The 20,033-nt window shown below is 56.1% G+C and overlaps 30 non-coding genes across 30 annotated transcripts; all 30 read right to left on the reverse strand.

Moving 5' to 3' along the window:
• Positions 1–455: 455 nt before the first annotated feature.
• LOC141795705 (U1 spliceosomal RNA) lies at positions 456–619 on the reverse strand. Its single transcript, XR_012598659.1, has one exon. It is a non-coding gene; the product is annotated as a U1 spliceosomal RNA (small nuclear RNA).
• A 264-nt stretch (positions 620–883) lies between these two features.
• LOC141795751 (U2 spliceosomal RNA) lies at positions 884–1,074 on the reverse strand. Its single transcript, XR_012598704.1, has one exon. It is a non-coding gene; the product is annotated as a U2 spliceosomal RNA (small nuclear RNA).
• Positions 1,075–1,768: 694 nt separating this feature from the next.
• On the reverse strand, positions 1,769–1,932 carry LOC141795690 (U1 spliceosomal RNA). The gene has a single exon (XR_012598645.1). It is a non-coding gene; the product is annotated as a U1 spliceosomal RNA (small nuclear RNA).
• Positions 1,933–2,196: 264 nt separating this feature from the next.
• Positions 2,197–2,387, reverse strand: LOC141795807 (U2 spliceosomal RNA). The gene has a single exon (XR_012598757.1). It is a non-coding gene; the product is annotated as a U2 spliceosomal RNA (small nuclear RNA).
• Positions 2,388–3,081: 694 nt separating this feature from the next.
• Positions 3,082–3,245, reverse strand: LOC141795812 (U1 spliceosomal RNA). The gene has a single exon (XR_012598762.1). It is a non-coding gene; the product is annotated as a U1 spliceosomal RNA (small nuclear RNA).
• A 264-nt stretch (positions 3,246–3,509) lies between these two features.
• LOC141795752 (U2 spliceosomal RNA) lies at positions 3,510–3,700 on the reverse strand. Its single transcript, XR_012598705.1, has one exon. It is a non-coding gene; the product is annotated as a U2 spliceosomal RNA (small nuclear RNA).
• Positions 3,701–4,395: 695 nt separating this feature from the next.
• On the reverse strand, positions 4,396–4,559 carry LOC141795824 (U1 spliceosomal RNA). Its single transcript, XR_012598774.1, has one exon. It is a non-coding gene; the product is annotated as a U1 spliceosomal RNA (small nuclear RNA).
• Positions 4,560–4,823: 264 nt separating this feature from the next.
• On the reverse strand, positions 4,824–5,014 carry LOC141795754 (U2 spliceosomal RNA). Its single transcript, XR_012598707.1, has one exon. It is a non-coding gene; the product is annotated as a U2 spliceosomal RNA (small nuclear RNA).
• Positions 5,015–5,708: 694 nt separating this feature from the next.
• LOC141795689 (U1 spliceosomal RNA) lies at positions 5,709–5,872 on the reverse strand. The gene has a single exon (XR_012598644.1). It is a non-coding gene; the product is annotated as a U1 spliceosomal RNA (small nuclear RNA).
• Positions 5,873–6,137: 265 nt separating this feature from the next.
• On the reverse strand, positions 6,138–6,328 carry LOC141795799 (U2 spliceosomal RNA). Its single transcript, XR_012598749.1, has one exon. It is a non-coding gene; the product is annotated as a U2 spliceosomal RNA (small nuclear RNA).
• A 692-nt stretch (positions 6,329–7,020) lies between these two features.
• On the reverse strand, positions 7,021–7,184 carry LOC141795704 (U1 spliceosomal RNA). Its single transcript, XR_012598658.1, has one exon. It is a non-coding gene; the product is annotated as a U1 spliceosomal RNA (small nuclear RNA).
• Positions 7,185–7,448: 264 nt separating this feature from the next.
• On the reverse strand, positions 7,449–7,639 carry LOC141795815 (U2 spliceosomal RNA). The gene has a single exon (XR_012598765.1). It is a non-coding gene; the product is annotated as a U2 spliceosomal RNA (small nuclear RNA).
• A 694-nt stretch (positions 7,640–8,333) lies between these two features.
• LOC141795836 (U1 spliceosomal RNA) lies at positions 8,334–8,497 on the reverse strand. The gene has a single exon (XR_012598780.1). It is a non-coding gene; the product is annotated as a U1 spliceosomal RNA (small nuclear RNA).
• Positions 8,498–8,761: 264 nt separating this feature from the next.
• On the reverse strand, positions 8,762–8,952 carry LOC141795794 (U2 spliceosomal RNA). The gene has a single exon (XR_012598744.1). It is a non-coding gene; the product is annotated as a U2 spliceosomal RNA (small nuclear RNA).
• A 689-nt stretch (positions 8,953–9,641) lies between these two features.
• Positions 9,642–9,805, reverse strand: LOC141795706 (U1 spliceosomal RNA). The gene has a single exon (XR_012598660.1). It is a non-coding gene; the product is annotated as a U1 spliceosomal RNA (small nuclear RNA).
• Positions 9,806–10,069: 264 nt separating this feature from the next.
• On the reverse strand, positions 10,070–10,260 carry LOC141795755 (U2 spliceosomal RNA). The gene has a single exon (XR_012598708.1). It is a non-coding gene; the product is annotated as a U2 spliceosomal RNA (small nuclear RNA).
• A 691-nt stretch (positions 10,261–10,951) lies between these two features.
• LOC141795709 (U1 spliceosomal RNA) lies at positions 10,952–11,115 on the reverse strand. The gene has a single exon (XR_012598663.1). It is a non-coding gene; the product is annotated as a U1 spliceosomal RNA (small nuclear RNA).
• Positions 11,116–11,380: 265 nt separating this feature from the next.
• On the reverse strand, positions 11,381–11,571 carry LOC141795808 (U2 spliceosomal RNA). The gene has a single exon (XR_012598758.1). It is a non-coding gene; the product is annotated as a U2 spliceosomal RNA (small nuclear RNA).
• Positions 11,572–12,265: 694 nt separating this feature from the next.
• On the reverse strand, positions 12,266–12,429 carry LOC141795691 (U1 spliceosomal RNA). The gene has a single exon (XR_012598646.1). It is a non-coding gene; the product is annotated as a U1 spliceosomal RNA (small nuclear RNA).
• Positions 12,430–12,693: 264 nt separating this feature from the next.
• Positions 12,694–12,884, reverse strand: LOC141795718 (U2 spliceosomal RNA). The gene has a single exon (XR_012598672.1). It is a non-coding gene; the product is annotated as a U2 spliceosomal RNA (small nuclear RNA).
• A 692-nt stretch (positions 12,885–13,576) lies between these two features.
• On the reverse strand, positions 13,577–13,740 carry LOC141795847 (U1 spliceosomal RNA). Its single transcript, XR_012598791.1, has one exon. It is a non-coding gene; the product is annotated as a U1 spliceosomal RNA (small nuclear RNA).
• Positions 13,741–14,004: 264 nt separating this feature from the next.
• Positions 14,005–14,195, reverse strand: LOC141795809 (U2 spliceosomal RNA). Its single transcript, XR_012598759.1, has one exon. It is a non-coding gene; the product is annotated as a U2 spliceosomal RNA (small nuclear RNA).
• Positions 14,196–14,887: 692 nt separating this feature from the next.
• LOC141795858 (U1 spliceosomal RNA) lies at positions 14,888–15,051 on the reverse strand. Its single transcript, XR_012598802.1, has one exon. It is a non-coding gene; the product is annotated as a U1 spliceosomal RNA (small nuclear RNA).
• A 264-nt stretch (positions 15,052–15,315) lies between these two features.
• Positions 15,316–15,506, reverse strand: LOC141795810 (U2 spliceosomal RNA). Its single transcript, XR_012598760.1, has one exon. It is a non-coding gene; the product is annotated as a U2 spliceosomal RNA (small nuclear RNA).
• A 694-nt stretch (positions 15,507–16,200) lies between these two features.
• LOC141795671 (U1 spliceosomal RNA) lies at positions 16,201–16,364 on the reverse strand. The gene has a single exon (XR_012598627.1). It is a non-coding gene; the product is annotated as a U1 spliceosomal RNA (small nuclear RNA).
• Positions 16,365–16,628: 264 nt separating this feature from the next.
• Positions 16,629–16,819, reverse strand: LOC141795756 (U2 spliceosomal RNA). The gene has a single exon (XR_012598709.1). It is a non-coding gene; the product is annotated as a U2 spliceosomal RNA (small nuclear RNA).
• A 694-nt stretch (positions 16,820–17,513) lies between these two features.
• Positions 17,514–17,677, reverse strand: LOC141795669 (U1 spliceosomal RNA). The gene has a single exon (XR_012598625.1). It is a non-coding gene; the product is annotated as a U1 spliceosomal RNA (small nuclear RNA).
• Positions 17,678–17,941: 264 nt separating this feature from the next.
• On the reverse strand, positions 17,942–18,132 carry LOC141795757 (U2 spliceosomal RNA). Its single transcript, XR_012598710.1, has one exon. It is a non-coding gene; the product is annotated as a U2 spliceosomal RNA (small nuclear RNA).
• Positions 18,133–18,826: 694 nt separating this feature from the next.
• On the reverse strand, positions 18,827–18,983 carry LOC141795714 (U1 spliceosomal RNA). Its single transcript, XR_012598668.1, has one exon. It is a non-coding gene; the product is annotated as a U1 spliceosomal RNA (small nuclear RNA).
• Positions 18,984–19,247: 264 nt separating this feature from the next.
• On the reverse strand, positions 19,248–19,438 carry LOC141795758 (U2 spliceosomal RNA). The gene has a single exon (XR_012598711.1). It is a non-coding gene; the product is annotated as a U2 spliceosomal RNA (small nuclear RNA).
• Positions 19,439–20,033: the final 595 nt, after the last annotated feature.

Consider the following 20,033-nt stretch of genomic DNA (forward strand, 5'->3'; position numbering starts at 1 on the left):
CGAGCCAGCGATGGCTTGAAAACACCAAGCACTTGGTCATTTTCAGCCACAGAGGAAGCTTTGGCCGCCGTGGGTGACAAACAAACCAAAAGAATCTCCGGTCGCTCGGTGGCCGGAAGCCGAGCAAACCTTTACCGCGGGCAGATTACATCCTCTGCGCAGGGAGACAGTAGGCTTTGCCCTCAAACTATCTCCTCCTCTCTATCTGGCACGCGCGCGCGCGCGCGCTTGAGCCAGCTGGTGTTTCTTTGCCCGCTGCTTCCAGGGCTGCCTGCCGGCGTTTCTCGGGGCCAAGGGGCTTGCACTGCTTCAGAGTGCGCAGTGGTGGCACACCGCCTGGAGCTTGCCGGCTTCCTTTGGGCCTTGCAAAGTTGCAACTTGGCCCTGGAGCACTCTGGCTGCGCGTCAAACGGTCGGTGCCGGGGGCGACAGCCCATTGCCTTTTCACATTTTGTCAGGGGAGAGCGCGGACGCAGTCCCCCACTACCAGATATTATGCAGTCGAGATTCCCACATTTGGGGAATTCGCAGGGGTCAGCACAGCCGGAGTGCAATGGCCGAGCCTCGCCCCGGGTGAACCACCTTCTTGATCATAGTATCTCCCCTGCCAGGTAAGTATGCCTTGCACAGCTCGCAGACACAGACCTGCTTCACGCACCTACCGCCCTGGCTGGCGGTGCTGAAAATATCCCGAGGGGACCACATTTAGAGGGTGCAAAGTGGCAAAGAGCCACACACACGTACATGGTTGAGGAAACAGCCTTGCACTAACGCTGACAAGGGATTGCTGTGTTAAGTGACAAAACAAAGGACTGGCTACTTCTCCTCCTATCCCACGCTGCTGCATCTCCTTTTCCAGGCTTGTCTCTGACATCAGGGTTGGGGGGGGTGCACCGTGCCCGGAGGTACTGCAATACCAGGCCGATGCGTGGAGTGGACGGAGCAAGCCCCTATTCCATCTCCCAGTTCCAAAAATCAATTTAATATATGGTCCCCGGGTAGGGGACGTATCAGATATTAAACTGATAAGAACAGATACTACACTTGATCTTAGCCAAAAGGCCGAGAAGCGATACCCACAAACCGTCAGAGGAGGAAGCCACACTCTCAGCACTCCACGTCTCACAGGCGGTTCCTTTCAATTTGACGGCAGCAGCCATGCATGGCCCCAAGACACCCCGATTAAGCCTTGCGCACCTGGTCGATGAGTGAAAGGAGAAGAAAAGAAAAAGTCTCAGCAAACGGTGTCTGTTGGCAAGTTTCGGTCATCGCAAGTCAAGCCACATGCTGCTTTGCGCTGGTGCCACTCGGTACGAGCCAGCAATGGCTTGAAAACACCAAGCACTTGGTCATTTTCAGCCACAGAGGAAGCTTTGGCCGCCGTGGGTGACAAACAAACCAAAAGAATCTCCGGTCGCTCGGTGGCCGGAAGCCGAGCAAACCTTTACCGCGGGCAGATTACATCCTCTGCGCAGGGAGACAGTAGGCTTTGCCCTCAAACTATCTCCTCCTCTCTATCTGGCACGCGCGCGCGCGCGCGCTTGAGCCAGCTGGTGTTTCTTTGCCCGCTGCTTCCAGGGCTGCCTGCCGGCGTTTCTCGGGGCCAAGGGGCTTGCACTGCTTCAGAGTGCGCAGTGGTGGCACACCGCCTGGAGCTTGCCGGCTTCCTTTGGGCCTTGCAAAGTTGCAACTTGGCCCTGGAGCACTCTGGCTGCGCGTCAAACGGTCGGTGCCGGGGGCGACAGCCCATTGCCTTTTCACATTTTGTCAGGGGAGAGCGCGGACGCAGTCCCCCACTACCAGATATTATGCAGTCGAGATTCCCACATTTGGGGAATTCGCAGGGGTCAGCACAGCCGGAGTGCAATGGCCGAGCCTCGCCCCGGGTGAACCACCTTCTTGATCATGGTATCTCCCCTGCCAGGTAAGTATGCCTTGCACAGCTCGCAGACACAGACCTGCTTCACGCACCTACCGCCCTGGCTGGCGGTGCTGAAAATATCCCGAGGGGACCACATTTAGAGGGTGCAAAGTGGCAAAGAGCCACACACACGTACATGGTTGAGGAAACAGCCTTGCACTAACGCTGACAAGGGATTGCTGTGTTAAGTGACAAAACAAAGGACTGGCTACTTCTCCTCCTATCCCACGCTGCTGCATCTCCTTTTCCAGGCTTGTCTCTGACATCAGGGTTGGGGGGGGTGCACCGTGCCCGGAGGTACTGCAATACCAGGCCGATGCGTGGAGTGGACGGAGCAAGCCCCTATTCCATCTCCCAGTTCCAAAAATCAATTTAATATATGGTCCCCGGGTAGGGGACGTATCAGATATTAAACTGACAAGAACAGATACTACACTTGATCTTAGCCAAAAGGCCGAGAAGCGATACCCACAAACCGTCAGAGGAGGAAGCCACACTCTCAGCACTCCACGTCTCACAGGCGGTTCCTTTCAATTTGACGGCAGCAGCCATGCATGGCCCCAAGACACCCCGATTAAGCCTTGCGCACCTGGTCGATGAGTGAAAGGAGAAGAAAAGAAAAAGTCTCAGCAAACGGTGTCTGTAGGCAAGTTTCGGTCATCGCAAGTCAAGCCACACGCTGCTTTGCGCTGGTGCCACTCGGTACGAGCCAGCGATGGCTTGAAAACACCAAGCACTTGGTCATTTTCAGCCACAGAGGAAGCTTTGGCCGCCGTGGGTGACAAACAAACCAAAAGAATCTCCGGTCGCTCGGTGGCCGGAAGCCGAGCAAACCTTTACCGCGGGCAGATTACATCCTCTGCGCAGGGAGACAGTAGGCTTTGCCCTCAAACTATCTCCTCCTCTCTATCTGGCGCGCACGCGCGCGCGCGCTTGAGCCAGCTGGTGTTTCTTTGCCCGCTGCTTCCAGGGCTGCCTGCCGGCGTTTCTCGGGGCCAAGGGGCTTGCACTGCTTCAGAGTGCGCAGTGGTGGCACACCGCCTGGAGCTTGCCGGCTTCCTTTGGGCCTTGCAAAGTTGCAACTTGGCCCTGGAGCACTCTGGCTGCGCGTCAAACGGTCGGTGCCGGGGGCGACAGCCCATTGCCTTTTCACATTTTGTCAGGGGAGAGCGCGGACGCAGTCCCCCACTACCAGAAATTATGCAGTCGAGATTCCCACATTTGGGGAATTCGCAGGGGTCAGCACAGCCGGAGTGCAATGGCCGAGCCTCGCCCTGGGTGAACCACCTTCTTGATCATGGTATCTCCCCTGCCAGGTAAGTATGCCTTGCACAGCTCGCAGACACAGACCTGCTTCACGCACCTACCGCCCTGGCTGGTGGTGCTGAAAATATCCCGAGGGGACCACATTTAGAGGGTGCAAAGTGGCAAAGAGCCACACACACGTACATGGTTGAGGAAACAGCCTTGCACTAACGCTGACAAGGGATTGCTGTGTTAAGTGACAAAACAAAGGACTGGCTACTTCTCCTCCTATCCCACGCTGCTGCATCTCCTTTTCCAGGCTTGTCTCTGACATCAGGGTTGGGGGGGGTGCACCGTGCCCGGAGGTACTGCAATACCAGGCCGATGCGTGGAGTGGACGGAGCAAGCCCCTATTCCATCTCCCAGTTCCAAAAATCAATTTAATATATGGTCCCCGGGTAGGGGACGTATCAGATATTAAACTGATAAGAACAGATACTACACTTGATCTTAGCCAAAAGGCCGAGAAGCGATACCCACAAACCGTCAGAGGAGGAAGCCACACTCTCAGCACTCCGCGTCTCACAGGCGGTTCCTTTCAATTTGACAGCAGCAGCCATGCATGGCCCCAAGACACCCCGATTAAGCCTTGCGCACCTGGTCGATGAGTGAAAGGAGAAGAAAAGAAAAAGTCTCAGCAAACGGTGTCTGTTGGCAAGTTTCGGTCATCGCAAGTCAAGCCACACGCTGCTTTGCGCTGGTGCCACTCGGTACGAGCCAGCGATGGCTTGAAAACACCAAGCACTTGGTCATTTTCAGCCACAGAGGAAGCTTTGGCCGCCGTGGGTGACAAACAAACCAAAAGAATCTCCGGTCGCTCGGTGGCCGGAAGCCGAGCAAACCTTTACGAGCGGGCAGATTACATCCTCTGCGCAGGGAGACAGTAGGCTTTGCCCTCAAACTATCTCCTCCTCTCTATCTGGCGCGCACGCGCGCGCGCGCTTGAGCCAGCTGGTGTTTCTTTGCCCGCTGCTTCCAGGGCTGCCTGCCGGCGTTTCTCGGGGCCAAGGGGCTTGCACTGCTTCAGAGTGCGCAGTGGTGGCACACCGCCTGGAGCTTGCCGGCTTCCTTTGGGCCTTGCAAAGTTGCAACTTGGCCCTGGAGCACTCTGGCTGCGCGTCAAACGGTCGGTGCCGGGGGCGACAGCCCATTGCCTTTTCACATTTTGTCAGGGGAGAGCGCGGACGCAGTCCCCCACTACCAGAAATTATGCAGTCGAGATTCCCACATTTGGGGAATTCGCAGGGGTCAGCACAGCCGGAGTGCAATGGCCGAGCCTCGCCCTGGGTGAACCACCTTCTTGATCATGGTATCTCCCCTGCCAGGTAAGTATGCCTTGCACAGCTCGCAGACACAGACCTGCTTCACGCACCTACCGCCCTGGCTGGCGGTGCTGAAAATATCCCGAGGGGACCACATTTAGAGGGTGCAAAGTGGCAAAGAGCCACACACACGTACATGGTTGAGGAAACAGCCTTGCACTAACGCTGACAAGGGATTGCTGTGTTAAGTGACAAAACAAAGGACTGGCTACTTCTCCTCCTATCCCACGCTGCTGCATCTCCTTTTCCAGGCTTGTCTCTGACATCAGGGTTGGGGGGGGTGCACCGTGCCCGGAGGTACTGCAATACCAGGCCGATGCGTGGAGTGGACGGAGCAAGCCCCTATTCCATCTCCCAGTTCCAAAAATCAATTTAATATATGGTCCCCGGGTAGGGGACGTATCAGATATTAAACTGATAAGAACAGATACTACACTTGATCTTAGCCAAAAGGCCGAGAAGCGATACCCACAAACCGTCAGAGGAGGAAGCCACACTCTCAGCACTCCACGTCTCACAGGCGGTTCCTTTCAATTTGACGGCAGCAGCCATGCATGGCCCCAAGACACCCCGATTAAGCCTTGCGCACCTGGTCGATGAGTGAAAGGAGAAGAAAAGAAAAAGTCTCAGCAAACGGTGTCTGTAGGCAAGTTTCGGTCATCGCAAGTCAAGCCACACGCTGCTTTGCGCTGGTGCCACTCGGTACAAGCCAGCGATGGCTTGAAAACACCAAGCACTTGGTCATTTTCAGCCACAGAGGAAGCTTTGGCCGCCGTGGGTGACAAACAAACCAAAAGAATCTCCGGTCGCTCGGTGGCCGGAAGCCGAGCAAACCTTTACCGCGGGCAGATTACATCCTCTGCGCAGGGAGACAGTAGGCTTTGCCCTCAAACTATCTCCTCCTCTCTATCTGGCGCGCACGCGCGCGCGCGCTTGAGCCAGCTGGTGTTTCTTTGCCCGCTGCTTCCAGGGCTACCTGCTGGCGTTTCTCGGGGCCAAGGGGCTTGCACTGCTTCAGAGTGCGCAGTGGTGGCACACCGCCTGGAGCTTGCCGGCTTCCTTTGGGCCTTGCAAAGTTGCAACTTGGCCCTGGAGCACTCTGGCTGCGCGTCAAACGGTCGGTGCCGGGGGCGACAGCCCATTGCCTTTTCACATTTTGTCAAGGGAGAGCGCGGACGCAGTCCCCCACTACCAGAAATTATGCAGTCGAGATTCCCACATTTGGGGAATTCGCAGGGGTCAGCACAGCCGGAGTGCAATGGCCGAGCCTCGCCCCGGGTGAACCACCATCTTGATCATGGTATCTCCCCTGCCAGGTAAGTATGCCTTGCACAGCTCGCAGACACAGACCTGCTTCACGCACCTACCGCCCTGGCTGGCGGTGCTGAAAATATCCCGAGGGGACCACATTTAGAGGGTGCAAAGTGGCAAAGAGCCACACACACGTACATGGTTGAGGAAACAGCCTTGCACTAACGCTGACAAGGGATTGCTGTGTTAAGTGACAAAACAAAGGACTGGCTACTTCTCCTCCTATCCCACGCTGCTGCATCTCCTTTTCCAGGCTTGTCTCTGACATCAGGGTTGGGGGGGGGTGCACCGTGCCCGGAGGTACTGCAATACCAGGCCGATGCGTGGAGTGGACGGAGCAAGCCCCTATTCCATCTCCCAGTTCCAAAAATCAATTTAATATATGGTCCCCGGGTAGGGGACATATCAGATATTAAACTGACAAGAACAGATACTACACTTGATCTTAGCCAAAAGGCCGAGAAGCGATACCCACAAACCGTCAGAGGAGGAAGCCACACTCTCAGCACTCCACGTCTCACAGGCGGTTCCTTTCAATTTGACGGCAGCAGCCATGCATGGCCCCAAGACACCCCGATTAAGCCTTGCGCACCTGGTCGATGAGTGAAAGGAGAAGAAAAGAAAAAGTCTCAGCAAACGGTGTCTGTAGGCAAGTTTCGGTCATCGCAAGTCAAGCCACACGCTGCTTTGCGCTGGTGCCACTCGGTACGAGCCAGCGATGGCTTGAAAACACCAAGCACTTGGTCATTTTCAGCCACAGAGGAAGCTTTGGCCGCCGTGGGTGACAAACAAACCAAAAGAATCTCCGGTCGCTCGGTGGCCGGAAGCCGAGCAAACCTTTACCGCGGGCAGATTACATCCTCTGCGCAGGGAGACGGTAGGCTTTGCCCTCAAACTATCTCCTCCTCTCTATCTGGCACGCACGCGCGCGCGCTTGAGCCAGCTGGTGTTTCTTTGCCCGCTGCTTCCAGGGCTGCCTGCCGGCGTTTCTCGGGGCCAGGGGGCTTGCACTGCTTCAGAGTGCGCAGTGGTGGCACACCGCCTGGAGCTTGCCGGCTTCCTTTGGGCCTTGCAAAGTTGCAACTTGGCCCTGGAGCACTCTGGCTGCGCGTCAAACGGTCGGTGCCGGGGGCGACAGCCCATTGCCTTTTCACATTTTGTCAGGGGAGAGCGCGGACGCAGTCCCCCACTACCAGATATTATGCAGTCGAGATTCCCACATTTGGGGAATTCACAGGGGTCAGCACAGCCGGAGTGCAATGGCCGAGCCTCGCCCCGGGTGAACCACCTTCTTGATCATGGTATCTCCCCTGCCAGGTAAGTATGCCTTGCACAGCTCGCAGACACAGACCTGCTTCACGCACCTACCGCCCTGGCTGGCGGTGCTGAAAATATCCCGAGGGGACCACATTTAGAGGGTGCAAAGTGGCAAAGAGCCACAAACACGTACATGGTTGAGGAAACAGCCTTGCACTAACGCTGACAAGGGATTGCTGTGTTAAGTGACAAAACAAAGGACTGGCTACTTCTCCTCCTATCCCACGCTGCTGCATCTCCTTTTCCAGGCTTGTCTCTGACATCAGGGTTGGGGGGGGTGCACCGTGCCCGGAGGTACTGCAATACCAGGCCGATGCGTGGAGTGGACGGAGCAAGCCCCTATTCCATCTCCCAGTTCCAAAAATCAATTTAATATATGGTCCCCGGGTAGGGGACGTATCAGATATTAAACTGATAAGAACAGATACTACACTTAATCTTAGCCAAAAGGCCGAGAAGCGATACCCACAAACCGTCAGAGGAGGAAGCCACACTCTCAGCACTCCACGTCTCACAGGCGGTTCCTTTCAATTTGACGGCAGCAGCCATGCATGGCCCCAAGACACCCCGATTAAGCCTTGCGCACCTGGTCGATGAGTGAAAGGAGAAGAAAAGAAAAAGTCTCAGCAAACGGTGTCTGTTGGCAAGTTTCGGTCATCGCAAGTCAAGCCACACGCTGCTTTGCGCTGGTGCCACTCGGTACGAGCCAGCGATGGCTTGAAAACACCAAGCACTTGGTCATTTTCAGCCACAGAGGAAGCTTTGGCCGCCGTGGGTGACAAACAAACCAAAAGAATCTCCGGTCGCTCGGTGGCCGGAAGCTGAGCAAACCTTTACCGCGGGCAGATTACATCCTCTGCGCAGGGAGACAGTAGGCTTTGCCCTCAAACTATCTCCTCCTCTCTATCTGGCGCGCACGCGCGCGCGCGCTTGAGCCAGCTGGTGTTTCTTTGCCCGCTGCTTCCAGGGCTGCCTGCCGGCGTTTCTCGGGGCCAAGGGGCTTGCACTGCTTCAGAGTGCGCAGTGGTGGCACACCGCCTGGAGCTTGCCGGCTTCCTTTGGGCCTTGCAAAGTTGCAACTTGGCCCTGGAGCACTCTGGCTGCGCGTCAAACGGTCGGTGCCGGGGGCGACAGCCCATTGCCTTTTCACATTTTGTCAGGGGAGAGCGCGGACGCAGTCCCCCACTACCAGAAATTATGCAGTCGAGATTCCCACATTTGGGGAATTCGCAGGGGTCAGCACAGCCGGAGTGCAATGGCCGAGCCTCGCCCTGGGTGAACCACCTTCTTGATCATGGTATCTCCCCTGCCAGGTAAGTATGCCTTGCACAGCTCGCAGACACAGACCTGCTTCACGCACCTACCGCCCTGGCTGGCGGTGCTGAAAATATCCCGAGGGGACCACATTTAGAGGGTGCAAAGTGGCAAAGAGCCACACACACGTACATGGTTGAGGAAACAGCCTTGCACTAACGCTGACAAGGGATTGCTGTGTTAAGTGACAAAACAAAGGACTGGCTACTTCTCCTCCTATCCCACGCTGCTGCATCTCCTTTTCCAGGCTTGTCTCTGACATCAGGGTTGGGGGGGGTGCACCGTGCCCGGAGGTACTGCAATACCAGGCCGATGCGTGGAGTGGACGGAGCAAGCCCCTATTCCATCTCCCAGTTCCAAAAATCAATTTAATATATGGTCCCCGGGTAGGGGACGTATCAGATATTAAACTGATAAGAACAGATACTACACTTGATCTTAGCCAAAAGGCCAAGAAGCGATACCCACAAACCGTCAGAGGAGGAAGCCACACTCTCAGCACTCCACGTCTCACAGGCGGTTCCTTTCAATTTGACGGCAGCAGCCATGCATGGCCCCAAGACACCCCGATTAAGCCTTGCGCACCTGGTCGATGAGTGAAAGGAGAAGAAAAGAAAAAGTCTCAGCAAACGGTGTCTGTAGGCAAGTTTCGGTCATCGCAAGTCAAGCCACACGCTGCTTTGCGCTGGTGCCACTCGGTACGAGCCAGCGATGGCTTGAAAACACCAAGCACTTGGTCATTTTCAGCCACAGAGGAAGCTTTGGCCGCCGTGGGTGACAAACAAACCAAAAGAATCTCCGGTCGCTCGGTGGCCGGAAGCCGAGCAAACCTTTACCGCGGGCAGATTACATCCTCTGCGCAGGGAGACAGTAGGCTTTGCCCTCAAACTATCTCCTCCTCTCTATCTGGCGCGCGCGCGCGCGCTTGAGCCAGCTGGTGTTTCTTTGCCCGCTGCTTCCAGGGCTGCCTGCCGGCGTTTCTCGGGGCCAAGGGGCTTGCACTGCTTCAGAGTGCGCAGTGGTGGCACACCGCCTGGAGCTTGCCGGCTTCCTTTGGGCCTTGCAAAGTTGCAACTTGGCCCTGGAGCACTCTGGCTGCGCGTCAAACGGTCAGTGCCGGGGGCGACAGCCCATTGCCTTTTCACATTTTGTCAGGGAGAGCGCGGACGCAGTCCCCCACTACCAGATATTATGCAGTCGAGATTCCCACATTTGGGGAATACGCAGGGGTCAGCACAGCCGGAGTGCAATGGCCGAGCCTCGCCCTGGGTGAACCACCTTCTTGATCATGGTATCTCCCCTGCCAGGTAAGTATGCCTTGCACAGCTCGCAGACACAGACCTGCTTCACGCACCTACCGCCCTGGCTGGCGGTGCTGAAAATATCCCGAGGGGACCACATTTAGAGGGTGCAAAGTGGCAAAGAGCCACACACACGTACATGGTTGAGGAAACAGCCTTGCACTAACGCTGACAAGGGATTGCTGTGTTAAGTGACAAAACAAAGGACTGGCTACTTCTCCTCCTATCCCACGCTGCTGCATCTCCTTTTCCAGGCTTGTCTCTGACATCAGGGTTGGGGGGGGTGCACCGTGCCCGGAGGTACTGCAATACCAGGCCGATGCGTGGAGTGGACGGAGCAAGCCCCTATTCCATCTCCCAGTTCCAAAAATCAATTTAATATATGGTCCCCGGGTAGGGGACGTATCAGATATTAAACTGATAAGAACAGATACTACACTTGATCTTAGCCAAAAGGCCGAGAAGCGATACCCACAAACCGTCAGAGGAGGAAGCCACACTCTCAGCACTCCGCGTCTCACAGGCGGTTCCTTTCAATTTGACGGCAGCAGCCATGCATGGCCCCAAGACACCCCGATTAAGCCTTGCGCACCTGGTCGATGAGTGAAAGGAGAAGAAAAGAAAAAGTCTCAGCAAACGGTGTCTGTAGGCAAGTTTCGGTCATCGCAAGTCAAGCCACACGCTGCTTTGCGCTGGTGCCACTCGGTACGAGCCAGCGATGGCTTGAAAACACCAAGCACTTGGTCATTTTCAGCCACAGAGGAAGCTTTGGCCGCCGTGGGTGACAAACAAACCAAAAGAATCTCCGGTCGCTCGGTGGCCGGAAGCCGAGCAAACCTTTACCGCGGGCAGATTACATCCTCTGCGCAGGGAGACAGTAGGCTTTGCCCTCAAACTATCTCCTCCTCTCTATCTGGCACGCGCGCGCGCGCGCTTGAGCCAGCTGGTGTTTCTTTGCCCGCTGCTTCCAGGGCTGCCTGCCGGCGTTTCTCGGGGCAAAGGGGCTTGCACTGCTTCAGAGTGCGCAGTGGTGGCACACCGCCTGGAGCTTGCCGGCTTCCTTTGGGCCTTGCAAAGTTGCAACTTGGCCCTGGAGCACTCTGGCTGCGCGTCAAACGGTCAGTGCCGGGGGCGACAGCCCATTGCCTTTTCACATTTTGTCAGGGAGAGCGCGGACGCAGTCCCCCACTACCAGATATTATGCATTCGAGATTCCCACATTTGGGGAATTCGCAGGGGTCAGCACAGCCGGAGTGCAATGGCCGAGCCTCGCCCCGGGTGAACCACCTTCTTGATCATGGTATCTCCCCTGCCAGGTAAGTATGCCTTGCACAGCTCGCAGACACAGACCTGCTTCACGCACCTACCGCCCTGGCTGGCGGTGCTGAAAATATCCCGAGGGGACCACATTTAGAGGGTGCAAAGTGGCAAAGAGCCACACACACGTACATGGTTGAGGAAACAGCCTTGCACTAACGCTGACAAGGGATTGCTGTGTTAAGTGACAAAACAAAGGACTGGCTACTTCTCCTCCTATCCCACGCTGCTGCATCTCCTTTTCCAGGCTTGTCTCTGACATCAGGGTTGGGGGGGGGTGCACCGTGCCCGGAGGTACTGCAATACCAGGCCGATGCGTGGAGTGGACGGAGCAAGCCCCTATTCCATCTCCCAGTTCCAAAAATCAATTTAATATATGGTCCCCGGGTAGGGGACGTATCAGATATTAAACTGACAAGAACAGATACTACACTTGATCTTAGCCAAAAGGCCGAGAAGCGATACCCACAAACCGTCAGAGGAGGAAGCCACACTCTCAGCACTCCACGTCTCACAGGGGGTTCCTTTCAATTTGACGGCAGCAGCCATGCATGGCCCCAAGACACCCCGATTAAGCCTTGCGCACCTGGTCGATGAGTGAAAGGAGAAGAAAAGAAAAAGTCTCAGCAAACGGTGTCTGTTGGCAAGTTTCGGTCACCGCAAGTCAAGCCACATGCTGCTTTGCGCTGGTGCCACTCGGTACGAGCCAGCGATGGCTTGAAAACACCAAGCACTTGGTCATTTTCAGCCACAGAGGAAGCTTTGGCCGCCGTGGGTGACAAACAAACCAAAAGAATCTCCGGTCGCTCGGTGGCCGGAAGCCGAGCAAACCTTTACCGCGGGCAGATTACATCCTCTGCGCAGGGAGACAGTAGGCTTTGCCCTCAAACTATCTCCTCCTCTCTATCTGGCGCGCACGCGCGCGCGCGCTTGAGCCAGCTGGTGTTTCTTTGCCCGCTGCTTCCAGGGCTGCCTGCCGGCGTTTCTCGGGGCCAAGGGGCTTGCACTGCTTCAGAGTGCGCAGTGGTGGCACACCGCCTGGAGCTTGCCGGCTTCCTTTGGGCCTTGCAAAGTTGCAACTTGGCCCTGGAGCACTCTGGCTGCGCGTCAAACGGTCAGTGCCGGGGGCGACAGCCCATTGCCTTTTCACATTTTGTCAGGGGAGAGCGCGGACGCAGTCCCCCACTACCAGATATTATGCAGTCGAGATTCCCACATTTGGGGAATTCGCAGGGGTCAGCACAGCCGGAGTGCAATGGCCGAGCCTCGCCCCGGGTGAACCACCTTCTTGATCATGGTATCTCCCCTGCCAGGTAAGTATGCCTTGCACAGCTCGCAGACACAGACCTGCTTCACGCACCTACCGCCCTGGCTGGCGGTGCTGAAAATATCCCGAGGGGACCACATTTAGAGGGTGCAAAGTGGCAAAGAGCCACACACACGTACATGGTTGAGGAAACAGCCTTGCACTAACGCTGACAAGGGATTGCTGTGTTAAGTGACAAAACAAAGGACTGGCTACTTCTCCTCCTATCCCACGCTGCTGCATCTCCTTTTCCAGGCTTGTCTCTGACATCAGGGTTGGGGGGGGTGCACCGTGCCCGGAGGTACTGCAATACCAGGCCGATGCGTGGAGTGGACGGAGCAAGCCCCTATTCCATCTCCCAGTTCCAAAAATCAATTTAATATATGGTCCCCAGGTAGGGGACGTATCAGATATTAAACTGATAAGAACAGATACTACACTTGATCTTAGCCAAAAGGCCGAGAAGCGATACCCACAAACCGTCAGAGGAGGAAGCCACACTCTCAGCACTCCACGTCTCACAGGCGGTTCCTTTCAATTTGACGGCAGCAGCCATGCATGGCCCCAAGACACCCCGATTAAGCCTTGCGCACCTGGTCGATGAGTGAAAGGAGAAGAAAAGAAAAAGTCTCAGCAAACGGTGTCTGTAGGCAAGTTTCGGTCATCGCAAGTCAAGCCACACGCTGCTTTGCGCTGGTGCCACTCGGTACGAGCCAGCGATGGCTTGAAAACACCAAGCACTTGGTCATTTTCAGCCACAGAGGAAGCTTTGGCCGCCGTGGGTGACAAACAAACCAAAAGAATCTCCGGTCGCTCGGTGGCCGGAAGCCGAGCAAACCTTTACCGCGGGCAGATTACATCCTCTGCGCAGGGAGACAGTAGGCTTTGCCCTCAAACTATCTCCTCCTCTCTATCTGGCACGCACGCGCGCGCGCTTGAGCCAGCTGGTGTTTCTTTGCCCGCTGCTTCCAGGGCTGCCTGCCGGCGTTTCTCGGGGCCAAGGGGCTTGCACTGCTTCAGAGTGCGCAGTGGTGGCACACCGCCTGGAGCTTGCCGGCTTCCTTTGGGCCTTGCAAAGTTGCAACTTGGCCCTGGAGCACTCTGGCTGCGCGTCAAACGGTCGGTGCCGGGGGCGACAGCCCATTGCCTTTTCACATTTTGTCAGGGGAGAGCGCGGACGCAGTCCCCCACTACCAGAAATTATGCAGTCGAGATTCCCACATTTGGGGAATTCGCAGGGGTCAGCACAGCCGGAGTGCAATGGCCGAGCCTCGCCCTGGGTGAACCACCTTCTTGATCATGGTATCTCCCCTGCCAGGTAAGTATGCCTTGCACAGCTCGCAGACACAGACCTCCTTCACGCACCTACCGCCCTGGCTGGCGGTGCTGAAAATATCCCGAGGGGACCACATTTAGAGGGTGCAAAGTGGCAAAGAGCCACACACACGTACATGGTTGAGGAAACAGCCTTGCACTAACGCTGACAAGGGATTGCTGTGTTAAGTGACAAAACAAAGGACTGGCTACTTCTCCTCCTATCCCACGCTGCTGCATCTCCTTTTCCAGGCTTGTCTCTGACATCAGGGTTGGGGGGGGTGCACCGTGCCCGGAGGTACTGCAATACCAGGCCGATGCGTGGAGTGGACGGAGCAAGCCCCTATTCCATCTCCCAGTTCCAAAAATCAATTTAATATATGGTCCCCGGGTAGGGGACGTATCAGATATTAAACTGACAAGAACAGATACTACACTTGATCTTAGCCAAAAGGCCGAGAAGCGATACCCACAAACCGTCAGAGGAGGAAGCCACACTCTCAGCACTCCACGTCTCACAGGCGGTTCCTTTCAATTTGACGGCAGCAGCCATGCATGGCCCCAAGACACCCCGATTAAGCCTTGCGCACCTGGTCGATGAGTGAAAGGAGAAGAAAAGAAAAAGTCTCAGCAAACGGTGTCTGTAGGCAAGTTTCGGTCATCGCAAGTCAAGCCACACGCTGCTTTGCGCTGGTGCCACTCGGTACGAGCCAGCGATGGCTTGAAAACACCAAGCACTTGGTCATTTTCAGCCACAGAGGAAGCTTTGGCCGCCGTGGGTGACAAACAAACCAAAAGAATCTCCGGTCGCTCGGTGGCCGGAAGCCGAGCAAACCTTTACCGCGGGCAGATTACATCCTCTGCGCAGGGAGACAGTAGGCTTTGCCCTCAAACTATCTCCTCCTCTCTATCTGGCACGCACGCGCGCGCGCTTGAGCCAGCTGGTGTTTCTTTGCCCGCTGCTTCCAGGGCTGCCTGCCGGCGTTTCTCGGGGCCAAGGGGCTTGCACTGCTTCAGAGTGCGCAGTGGTGGCACACCGCCTGGAGCTTGCCGGCTTCCTTTGGGCCTTGCAAAGTTGCAACTTGGCCCTGGAGCACTCTGGCTGCGCGTCAAACGGTCGGTGCCGGGGGCGACAGCCCATTGCCTTTTCACATTTTGTCAGGGGAGAGCGCGGACGCAGTCCCCCACTACCAGAAATTATGCAGTCGAGATTCCCACATTTGGGGAATTCGCAGGGGTCAGCACAGCCGGAGTGCAATGGCCGAGCCTCGCCCTGGGTGAACCACCTTCTTGATCATGGTATCTCCCCTGCCAGGTAAGTATGCCTTGCACAGCTCGCAGACACAGACCTCCTTCACGCACCTACCGCCCTGGCTGGCGGTGCTGAAAATATCCCGAGGGGACCACATTTAGAGGGTGCAAAGTGGCAAAGAGCCACACACACGTACATGGTTGAGGAAACAGCCTTGCACTAACGCTGACAAGGGATTGCTGTGTTAAGTGACAAAACAAAGGACTGGCTACTTCTCCTCCTATCCCACGCTGCTGCATCTCCTTTTCCAGGCTTGTCTCTGACATCAGGGTTGGGGGGGGTGCACCGTGCCCGGAGGTACTGCAATACCAGGCCGATGCGTGGAGTGGACGGAGCAAGCCCCTATTCCATCTCCCAGTTCCAAAAATCAATTTAATATATGGTCCCCGGGTAGGGGACGTATCAGATATTAAACTGACAAGAACAGATACTACACTTGATCTTAGCCAAAAGGCCGAGAAGCGATACCCACAAACCGTCAGAGGAGGAAGCCACACTCTCAGCACTCCACGTCTCACAGGCGGTTCCTTTCAATTTGACGGCAGCAGCCATGCATGGCCCCAAGACACCCCGATTAAGCCTTGCGCACCTGGTCGATGAGTGAAAGGAGAAGAAAAGAAAAAGTCTCAGCAAACGGTGTCTGTAGGCAAGTTTCGGTCATCGCAAGTCAAGCCACACGCTGCTTTGCGCTGGTGCCACTCGGTACGAGCCAGCGATGGCTTGAAAACACCAAGCACTTGGTCATTTTCAGCCACAGAGGAAGCTTTGGCCGCCGTGGGTGACAAACAAACCAAAAGAATCTCCGGTCGCTCGGTGGCCGGAAGCCGAGCAAACCTTTACCGCGGGCAGATTACATCCTCTGCGCAGGGAGACAGTAGGCTTTGCCCTCAAACTATCTCCTCCTCTCTATCTGGCGCGCACGCGCGCGCGCGCTTGAGCCAGCTGGTGTTTCTTTGCCCGCTGCTTCCAGGGCTGCCTGCCGGCGTTTCTCGGGGCCAAGGGGCTTGCACTGCTTCAGAGTGCGCAGTGGTGGCACACCGCCTGGAGCTTGCCGGCTTCCTTTGGGCCTTGCAAAGTTGCAACTTGGCCCTGGAGCACTCTGGCTGCGCGTCAAACGGTCGGTGCCGGGGGCGACAGCCCATTGCCTTTTCACATTTTGTCAGGGGAGAGCGCGGACGCAGTCCCCCACTACCAGAAATTATGCAGTCGAGATTCCCACATTTGGGGAATTCGCAGGGGTCAGCACAGCCGGAGTGCAATGGCCGAGCCTCGCCCCGGGTGAACCACCTTCTTGATCATGGTATCTCCCCTGCCAGGTAAGTATGCCTTGCACAGCTCGCAGACACAGACCTGCTTCACGCACCTACCGCCCTGGCTGGCGGTGCTGAAAATATCCCGAGGGGACCACATTTAGAGGGTGCAAAGTGGCAAAGAGCCACACACACGTACATGGTTGAGGAAACAGCCTTGCACTAACGCTGACAAGGGATTGCTGTGTTAAGTGACAAAACAAAGGACTGGCTACTTCTCCTCCTATCCCACGCTGCTGCATCTCCTTTTCCAGGCTTGTCTCTGACATCAGGGTTAGGGGGGGTGCACCGTGCCCGGAGGTACTGCAATACCAGGCCGATGCGTGGAGTGGACGGAGCAAGCCCCTATTCCATCTCCCAGTTCCAAAAATCAATTTAATATATGGTCCCCGGGTAGGGGACGTATCAGATATTAAACTGATAAGAACAGATACTACACTTGATCTTAGCCAAAAGGCCGAGAAGCGATACCCACAAACCGTCAGAGGAGGAAGCCACACTCTCAGCACTCCGCGTCTCACAGGCGGTTCCTTTCAATTTGACGGCAGCAGCCATGCATGGCCCCAAGACACCCCGATTAAGCCTTGCGCACCTGGTCGATGAGTGAAAGGAGAAGAAAAGAAAAAGTCTCAGCAAACGGTGTCTGTAGGCAAGTTTCGGTCATCGCAAGTCAAGCCACACGCTGCTTTGCGCTGGTGCCACTCGGTACGAGCCAGCGATGGCTTGAAAACACCAAGCACTTGGTCATTTTCAGCCACAGAGGAAGCTTTGGCCACCGTGGGTGACAAACAAACCAAAAGAATCTCCGGTCGCTCGGTGGCCGGAAGCCGAGCAAACCTTTACCGCGGGCAGATTACATCCTCTGCGCAGGGAGACAGTAGGCTTTGCCCTCAAACTATCTCCTCCTCTCTATCTGGCGCGCACGCGCGCGCGCGCTTGAGCCAGCTGGTGTTTCTTTGCCCGCTGCTTCCAGGGCTGCCTGCCGGCGTTTCTCGGGGCCAAGGGGCTTGCACTGCTTCAGAGTGCGCAGTGGTGGCACACCGCCTGGAGCTTGCTGGCTTCCTTTGGGCCTTGCAAAGTTGCAACTTGGCCCTGGAGCACTCTGGCTGCGCGTCAAACGGTCGGTGCCGGGGGCGACAGCCCATTGCCTTTTCACATTTTGTCAGGGGAGAGCGCGGACGCAGTCCCCCACTACCAGAAATTATGCAGTCGAGATTCCCACATTTGGGGAATTCGCAGGGGTCAGCACAGCCGGAGTGCAATGGCCGAACCTCGCCCTGGGTGAACCACCTTCTTGATCATGGTATCTCCCCTGCCAGGTAAGTATGCCTTGCACAGCTCGCAGACACAGACCTGCTTCACGCACCTACCGCCCTGGCTGGCGGTGCTGAAAATATCCCGAGGGGACCACATTTAGAGGGTGCAAAGTGGCAAAGAGCCACACACACGTACATGGTTGAGGAAACAGCCTTGCACTAACGCTGACAAGGGATTGCTGTGTTAAGTGACAAAACAAAGGACTGGCTACTTCTCCTCCTATCCCACGCTGCTGCATCTCCTTTTCCAGGCTTGTCTCTGACATCAGGGTTGGGGGGGGTGCACCGTGCCCGGAGGTACTGCAATACCAGGCCGATGCGTGGAGTGGACGGAGCAAGCCCCTATTCCATCTCCCAGTTCCAAAAATCAATTTAATATATGGTCCCCGGGTAGGGGACGTATCAGATATTAAACTGATAAGAACAGATACTACACTTGATCTTAGCCAAAAGGCCGAGAAGCGATACCCACAAACCGTCAGAGGAGGAAGCCACACTCTCAGCACTCCACGTCTCACAGGCGGTTCCTTTCAATTTGACGGCAGCAGCCATGCATGGCCCCAAGACACCCCGATTAAGCCTTGCGCACCTGGTCGATGAGTGAAAGGAGAAGAAAAGAAAAAGTCTCAGCAAACGGTGTCTGTAGGCAAGTTTCGGTCATCGCAAGTCAAGCCACACGCTGCTTTGCGCTGGTGCCACTCGGTACGAGCCAGCGATGGCTTGAAAACACCAAGCACTTGGTCATTTTCAGCCACAGAGGAAGCTTTGGCCGCCGTGGGTGACAAACAAACCAAAAGAATCTCCGGTCGCTCGGTGGCCGGAAGCCGAGCAAACCTTTACCGCGGGCAGATTACATCCTCTGCGCAGGGAGACAGTAGGCTTTGCCCTCAAACTATCTCCTCCTCTCTATCTGGCGCGCACGCGCGCGCGCGCTTGAGCCAGCTGGTGTTTCTTTGCCCGCTGCTTCCAGGGCTGCCTGCCGGCGTTTCTCGGGGCCAAGGGGCTTGCACTGCTTCAGAGTGCGCAGTGGTGGCACACCGCCTGGAGCTTGCCGGCTTCCTTTGGGCCTTGCAAAGTTGCAACTTGGCCCTGGAGCACTCTGGCTGCGCGTCAAACGGTCGGTGCCGGGGGCGACAGCCCATTGCCTTTTCACATTTTGTCAGGGGAGACGCAGTCCCCCACTACCAGATATTATGCAGTCGAGATTCCCACATTTGGGGAATTCGCAGGGGTCAGCACAGCCGGAGTGCAATGGCCGAGCCTCGCCCTGGGTGAACCACCTTCTTGATCATGGTATCTCCCCTGCCAGGTAAGTATGCCTTGCACAGCTCGCAGACACAGACCTGCTTCACGCACCTACCGCCCTGGCTGGCGGTGCTGAAAATATCCCGAGGGGACCACATTTAGAGGGTGCAAAGTGGCAAAGAGCCACACACACGTACATGGTTGAGGAAACAGCCTTGCACTAACGCTGACAAGGGATTGCTGTGTTAAGTGACAAAACAAAGGACTGGCTACTTCTCCTCCTATCCCACGCTGCTGCATCTCCTTTTCCAGGCTTGTCTCTGACATCAGGGTTGGGGGGGGTGCACCGTGCCCGGAGGTACTGCAATACCAGGCCGATGCGTGGAGTGGACGGAGCAAGCCCCTATTCCATCTCCCAGTTCCAAAAATCAATTTAATATATGGTCCCCGGGTAGGGGACGTATCAGATATTAAACTGATAAGAACAGATACTACACTTGATCTTAGCCAAAAGGCCGAGAAGCGATACCCACAAACCGTCAGAGGAGGAAGCCACACTCTCAGCACTCCACGTCTCACAGGCGGTTCCTTTCAATTTGACGGCAGCAGCCATGCATGGCCCCAAGACACCCCGATTAAGCCTTGCGCACCTGGTCGATGAGTGAAAGGAGAAGAAAAGAAAAAGTCTCAGCAAACGGTGTCTGTAGGCAAGTTTCGGTCATCGCAAGTCAAGCCACACGCTGCTTTGCGCTGGTGCCACTCGGTACGAGCCAGCGATGGCTTGAAAACACCAAGCACTTGGTCATTTTCAGCCACAGAGGAAGCTTTGGCCGCCGTGGGTGACAAACAAACCAAAAGAATCTCCGGTCGCTCGGTGGCCGGAAGCCGAGCAAACCTTTACCGCGGGCAGATTACATCCTCTGCGCAGGGAGACAGTAGGCTTTGCCCTCAAACTATCTCCTCCTCTCTATCTGGCGCGCACGCGCGCGCGCGCTTGAGCCAGCTGGTGTTTCTTTGCCCGCTGCTTCCAGGGCTGCCTGCCGGCGTTTCTCGGGGCCAAGGGGCTTGCACTGCTTCAGAGTGCGCAGTGGTGGCACACCGCCTGGAGCTTGCCGGCTTCCT

This window comes from Halichoeres trimaculatus, unplaced genomic scaffold, assembly GCF_033239565.1.
Source record: "Halichoeres trimaculatus isolate MK-OKI-2021-1 unplaced genomic scaffold, fHalTri1.1 fHalTri1_scaffold_8, whole genome shotgun sequence".
In the NCBI taxonomy this organism is placed as follows: Eukaryota; Metazoa; Chordata; class Actinopteri; order Labriformes; family Labridae; genus Halichoeres; species Halichoeres trimaculatus.